A 7,738-nucleotide genomic window follows, 5' to 3' on the forward strand; every position below is an offset into this window, starting at 1 on the left:
AGAAAAAGTTAATATTTGTCTTTTTGAGGGTTTTGAAACTGAACACTTGGAACGTGGCAGCATCTGGTTCTCAATACTGTTTTAAATGGCTTTTTAACGCTTAGGAAAAATTCTCCAATGACTCCAAGAGATATTTCTAGATTTCTTCTTTCCCTCTCTTTGTAATTAGTGGCAAACATGTGTATTTCTATATGTCTGCATACATAACTGCCTAAAGGGTATATTCCTTTGTAGGGTAATTGACCTAAAATTTGTTAATCTCTTACCTAATTTTCAAATTTTCCCCAAATAAATCCAAAATGCTCAATGGCTGTCTCAGATCTGTATACCAGTGTGTTGCCTAAAAATTGCTATTGCAGTTACACAGGCAAACCAAAGAGATGTGGATTTTTAAAAAGTTGCAGTGATTGATTTAATAACTTTATCTTATGTGGAACTAGTGCCTGACTTATAAATATCACTAGGTAAAATAAAATTCTTAAGAAGAACATAGCTTATTCATTCATCCATTCTTCTTCTTCTTCTTTTTTTTTTTTTTGGTCATAGTATCAGTGTCTTTTTAAGGGAAATGTAATCTCTGTTTTCTAAATATTAGTAAATTTAGAACCTAAATAGACCCTGATACGAACAGAGGAGCTTTACAATAGGTTTTATTTTATTTTAATGTTTTGTAAACAAATTGGAGGGAAGAATAATCCTTAAATAGATTAATGGTGTTAGCAGTTCTCATATAGATTTGAAATGGCTAAACAGCCTCCTAATTCAAAGGAAGTAGAAAGTGAAACCAAATAGCCCAATTTTCAATATCGCAATATGATGAAAAGATTAAACCAGGAGAAGCCTCCAAGATTATTTTTATAATTTATCAGAAGTCATTTTCAGTAGAATTTAAAACAATATAAATATCATGTTGTTAGTAATCATTTGAAAGAAAATTTTTATCATTTTTAAAGCAAATTACTTCTCAAAGTAGTACACTCCATTTTAATGTTCCTCCAACATTTCGCCCCAGCTGGGGCGAAACTGTAATATTTTAAATGTCCTCTCCCAATTTATTTAACTATTAAACAGCCACACCAAGCTTTAATCCATTGATGATTTTTTCCATGGAAAACATTTTTTTTTTAAAAAAGGACAAGAGGTACCTTTAGAAGAAAATGGAAATGAGCTTTCACTCAGAGTGACCTGAAGTGGGTAATAAACCTGAGAAATGTTATTGTATAGGCAATACTTCACTTCAGTTTATAAAGAAAAAACAAACAAACCTGAACAGAAACACAGACTTGATGTGTTTCTTCTGAATCAGTCCATAAGAGCAATTTGGTCTCCTCTTAAATTACACTGCAGGACATTACTAAACTTTTGAATGTTGTCAATGTTCTAAGTGATCTTGCAAAATATTTGCTAATTCTTTACTTATGTAGATACCACAAAAGGCTTGTTCTTATGCAGTCACAAACTAAGGGATCAACCCTCTGTCCTACCTACAAGTTTTGTAAGTTTCTATCCTAGGTCAAATTTCTCCTCCCAATTGCACATTTCTGTTTCAGTTTTCCACAGATTGAACAGAATTATCATCCACTGCTAAGAGAAAATTTATCTGAGGCTTTAAAATGATAGTGTCCTTTAGGATTCTGAGCCAACTACAAATCTGGCCTTTGTTAGTACCTCTTCAATTTGATTGAGAGATTTTTGTTTGTTTTTAGTCTTTTTTTTAAGTTATATTTAATTCTTACATGGGAAACACTTGCCACCTCTATATTTCAGAGACAAATTTTTTTTTAATTTTTTTTTTCCTTTTCATTCATGATAGTCACACAGAATGAGAGAGAGAGAGGCAGAGACACAGGCAGAGGGAGAAGCAGGCTCCATGCACCGGGAGCCCGACATGGGATTCGATCCTGGGTCTCCAGGATCGCGCCCTGGGCCAAAGGCGGGCGCCAAACCGCTGCGCCACCCAGGGATCCCCAGAGACAAATTTAATATGTTTTTATCTTGGATAGATTCTTTCAGAGGTAAGATGTATACAATTCAGGAGAGGATGGCATTTAATTTATAATCCTCAAACTATTTTTTCATGAGTCTGCATACTGGTTGGAAAGTTTATGTCTACTTGTGGCTGTGAGCCAAGTAGATAGGCAGTACAATCCGCCAAAGGAGCTAAATTTAATACAGATTATGGTCCTTCTTGTCTTTCTCTTAGTACTGAATTATCTAATGTCTCCCACTATTCTTCCCTCTTCCCAAGAAATGGGCGTGAAGATTTTCAAGCAAAGTTTCAAAAAAATGTCATTCCATTTCTTATAGACCTTCTGAACTGATATAGATAATGGGAAGTTAAAAATATTTTCATTTTCTAAGATTAGAGATAATGTACAGGAATCATTATAAGCTATAATAACTAGCAATATAGAAATTTCTCAATAAATGGTACTGATTATTACCATATTCAATATGGCCCAACTGAATATTTTTACTCTTTAATGAAGGTTCATTCTTACTGTAATCTTCTCTGCTACTGTACTTCAATAGCACTTCGTGTGCTTTATTGAAAGTTAATTATAGTTAGTCTGCATTCCCCAGTTCCTATGTTCTAAATGTTAGTGTCCCATCAAAATGTTGAAATCCTAACATTTCATGAGGTCATGAGGATGGAGCCCTCATAAATCCTCATGAATGGAATTGGCATTCTTATAAGAGAGACTCTGCAGAGATCCCTTGCCCTATACGAACATACCAGCCATGTTTCGGGAAGAGGGTCCTCACCAAAATGTGACCATGCTGGTACCTTGATGTTGGACTGCCAGCCCCCAGAACTTCTGAACTCCTGTTGTTTATAAGCTACCTCTGTGATATTTTGCTATAGCAACTCAAAAAGACTAAGACATGGTTAGGCTAAAAACTTTGAGGATTCAAGCTTTAACCTAATTAGTTTTGCATTCTATATGATAGAGAGTGTAGAATCTTGCTCACAATAGACATTTGTTAAATGCTGATTAAGATGATTTGAATTAAACAAAAAAGCCACAGTTCTGAATACAATGTTTAGATTGAAATTTTGAATCTAAGTTGTTGATAAAAGTAACAACCTGTGCATCTTAAAATCAGATGTTACTTGGTACTACTATTTAGATATTGTCACACCATGATTACCTTCAGATTTATTACAGCATGGTGCAAAGATTTGTTTTGTCATTTGTCTTCATGATTACATCATAAGTTCTTGGAGGCGTTATCTGCAGGTTCTTTCACAGTGTCTAGCATATAATAACAACTTAATGAATGTTTATTGCATGAATAACTCAATGGAAGAATAATAAATAAATATACTCAAAGGATAGCTGACCTAAATGAAATTATCATGACTTAAAATTGCTAGCTTTGTGAGACAAGTAATGATGGATACAAAAACTGGAGGTCAGCAGAATATCAATGCAAACTAGAATCACAGCAGTATCTTGTGATGTATAAAAACACTAAGATTTTTGGAAGGTTTATGGTATCACTTATGTTCACCAGATGATGTTTATTAGCTATTACTATCAGGTAAAAGCCTTAAAAACCTTTAGGAGGCTATTAGTACTGAAAAAAACATCTCAAGTAACTTATTCAAAATAGTCCCAAAATATGTAATTTTGCTAATTTGTCTTTAGCTACTTAAGAAAACACTAAAAGGGCAAAACATGGAATCATATCTCAAAAAATGTAAGGATATAATCTGGGAAGAACTTCACTAACCAATGGTAGGTCAATTTTCTTGTGTTTTCAGGCTTCATCTCAAAGAGAACACCTGAACAAGGTAGGAAGACACTTTATAGTTTCATTGTGTTATTCCTATGGGTCTATATCCACTGTATATACCAAGCAATGAAAAACATGACTCATGTGTTGATATTTGAGGTATTTAAAGGTTATTCTCAGACCTTCCCCACCTTGCCAATTGCCATCTTTCCCATCATTCAGAAAAAAACGTGTTTCAGAAACAGCTGGGCAAGAGCTATGGAGTTGACCTCTGGTTGCTCATTACATATTGGCTGCTGTTTTCTTCAAAAGCAAAGCTCTGAAGACAGTGACAGAAATATTCTGGATACAGTGGGTGGAGGGACTCAGGTTGCTGTCTATTACATCTCAGAGTTTCAGAGGACTAGGCAGGAAATAAAAGAGAAATCACTACCTCAGTAGAGTAAATACTCGCTAAAAACTGAAAATTATATTGCAATCTGGACACACCAACTTTCTAAGTGTGATACTGAGAATAGATTCTGTTGTCATTGATTTATCAGAATGTGGCTTAGGGTAATTGAACCATCCTATATTCTGAGAATCAATGAATTCAAGAGGTGCCCCATTTAATAATTTGGAAGAGGAGAGAAAAAAAACCAAAACAGAACAATAAATAACTACAAAAACCTACTGTGGCATAACACTTTGAAGACTCAGGGGAAGAGTATATTTCTAAAATTAACAAAACTCCAGAGAAAACTCTGGAACTTGTTTACTATTCTCAATAAAATGCAAGAAGAATGAACCTCCATCAGGCAGGACTAGCAGGGAGTAAAGAATTCAATGAATTACAAAAGAGAGATAGAAAAGCTAAAGAAATATTTCAATAAAACTAAATGTATAACAGAAAAACTTAAGCCCATATTTATCTGAGGATACTGAACTCTAGTAATAGTAAAACAGAAGCCTGAATCAGTAATGTGGATGATGGACTTAAGAAGCTCTCTTAGAATGTACAAGAAGAAGGTAAAGAAATTAAAAGTATGAAAGAGAACATGATAGTAAGACCTTAAAGGGAGCTTTAATATGTGACTAATTTGTGTTCCTAAAGAAGGAACTAAAACATGACATAGCAGCAGTAAATACAAATATGATAGACAAAAATCTAACTGACTGACATGAATAAGCAGATGTGAGTGACATTACTAAATTCAAGACAAATAAAAAGTGAAACCTAAAAAACTCAGATTGAAAACATTTTGAATCCCAAGGTGAATAACCAATCATTTAAAAACTGTCAAATACCCATACTCTGAAAATTATACAACACCAGTGAAAGAAATTAAAGATGACATAAGCAAATGGGAAGATATTCCATGTTCATGGATTGGAAGAACAAATATTGTTAAAATGTCCATATGACCCAAAGCAATCTACACATTCAGTGCAATCTCTATCAAAATAACCAACAACATTTTTCACAGAATTAGAAAAAAATAATGATAACATTGTATGGAACCACAGAAGACACTGAATAGACAAAACAACCTTAAAAGAAAAACAAAGCTGGAAGTACCACAATTTCAGATTCAAGTTATACCTCAAAGCTATAATAATCAAAACAGTATGGTACTGGCACAAAAATAGACACCTAGGTCAATAGAATAAGATAGAAAATGCACAAACAAGCCCACGATTATATGGTCAATTAATCTTCAACAAAAGAGGCAAGAATATGCAATGGGGAAAAGGCTCTTCAACAAAAGGTATTGGAAAAACTGGATGGCTACATGCAAAAGAATGAAACTGGACCACTTTCTTAGGCCGCACACAAAAATAAGCTCAAAATAGATTAAAGACCTAAATGTGGCTCACTTCAGCAGCATATATACTAAAATCAGAATGGTAAGAGAAGATTATCATGCCCCAGAATAAGGATGACATCCAAATTTATGAAGTGCTCCATATTAAAAATGAAAACAAAAACAAAAACAAAATGTGAGACACCATAACAATCCTAGAAGAAAGCACAGACAGTAATTTCTTTGACATGGGCCATGGAGACATTTTTCTAGATATGTTTCCTGAGGCAAAGGAAACAAAAGCAAAAATAAACTATTAGGACTACATTAGAGCAAAAAGCTTCTTCTTTTTTTTTTTTAAAGGACTTTTTTTTAAATTTTTTACTTATTTATGATAGTCACACACACAGAGAGAGAGAGGTGCAGAGACATAGGCAGAGGGAGAAGCAGGCCCCATGCACCGGGAGCCCGACGTGGGATTCGATCCCGGGTCTCCAGGATCACGCCCTGGGCCAAAGGCAGGCGCTAAACCGCTGCGCCACCCAGGGATCCCGAGCAAAAAGCTTCTGCATAGCAAAGGAAACAACAAATATAAATGATAACCTACTGAATGGGAGAAGGTATCGGCAAATGACATAGCAGATAAAGGGTAGTATCCAAAATACATAAATAATTTATACAAATTCAACACCCCTAAAACAAATAATCCAATTAAAAATGGGCAGAAGACATGAACAGACATTTACATACAGGTGGTCAAAAGACACATGAGAAGATGTTCAACATCACTGATCAGGGAAAGGTAAGTCAAAACTACAGTGAGATATCACCGCACACCTGTCAGAATGGCTAAAAAACAAAACCACAAGAAACAAGAGTTGGCGAGGATGTGGAGAAAAAGGAATCCGTGTGCACTGTTAGGGAGAATACAAACTGGCGCAAGCACTGTGGGAAACAGTATGGAGTTTCCTTAAAAAGTTAAAAATAGAGCTACCCTCTGATCAGTAAATGCACTACTGGATATTTATCCTAAGAATACAAGAACACTAATTAATAAGAATACATGCACCCTTATGTTTATGACAGCATTATTTACAATTGCCAAATTATAGAAGCAGCCCAAGTGTCCAGTGATAGATGAATGGATAAGGAAGATATATATACATATGGATAGGTGAATGGATATATATATGTATATATACACACATACACATATACATGTAATGAAATATTATTCAACCATAAAAAAGAATGGAATCTTGGCATTTGCAATGACATAGATGGAGCTAGAGAGTATAATGCTAAGCAAAATAAGTCAGAGAAAGACAAGTATATGATTTCACTCATGTGGAATTTAAAAAACAAAATAAACAAACAAAGGAAAAAAAAGAGAGAGAGAGAGGCAAACCAAGAAACAGACTCTCAACTATAGAGAATAAACTGATGGTTACCAGAAAGAAGTTAAGTGGGAGGATAGGTAAAGTAGGTGATGGAGATTAAAGAGTATATTTATCATGATGAGCACTGAATAATGTATAAAACTGTTGAATCACTGTCTTGTACACCTGAAGGTAATATAACACTGTAGGTTAACTACACTGCAATTAAAATTAGAAAATAAAATGAAAACAAACTGTCAAGTATCCAAATAAGTGGAAAGGGAAAAGAAGGGATTATTCACAAAGGAAAAATGTATCTAGATAGCTTTAGATATTGTCCCTGCAAATATTGTAAAACAGTGAAAAATACCTAAGAACTTTGAAAGGATAACATGGTGATCTACGGTTTTCACATCTAAACAATTTGTATTTCTTGTGTAAAAGTCATTAATGGTTTCAGATGCATAAGTAGTCAGAAAAATAACATTTACATAATTTTACAAAATAAATACACGGTTTTCACATCTAAACAATTTGTATTTCTTGTGTAAAAGTCATTAATGGTTTCAGATGCATAAGTAGTCAGAAAAAATAACATTTACATAATTTTACAAAATAAATAATCTGAAATATGGCTCCAAATTAATCTCAAAGAATGAGATTAAAAAATCCAAAGAGGAGAGGGTCATGGCACAAAAAGATGATTAGGTTTTCCTTTCTTTATTTGGATCAGATATCTGGAGTCCACATCGATAATTCTTTGGTAGGATGATCCTATAAATCAGAGCTTCTTTCATCTGTGTCTATTCAACTCTCACACTTTCCCCGTCATCA

General features: G+C 34.1%; 1 non-coding gene across 1 annotated transcript; it reads left to right on the forward strand.

Annotated features, from left to right (window-relative positions):
• Positions 1-5,590: 5,590 nt before the first annotated feature.
• LOC129505731 (U6 spliceosomal RNA) lies at positions 5,591-5,695 on the forward strand. Its single transcript, XR_008663585.1, has one exon. It is a non-coding gene; the product is annotated as a U6 spliceosomal RNA (small nuclear RNA).
• Positions 5,696-7,738: the final 2,043 nt, after the last annotated feature.

The sequence above is a fragment of the Nyctereutes procyonoides genome, unplaced genomic scaffold (assembly GCF_905146905.1).
Source record: "Nyctereutes procyonoides isolate TBG_1078 unplaced genomic scaffold, NYPRO_anot_genome, whole genome shotgun sequence".
In the NCBI taxonomy this organism is placed as follows: Eukaryota; Metazoa; Chordata; class Mammalia; order Carnivora; family Canidae; genus Nyctereutes; species Nyctereutes procyonoides.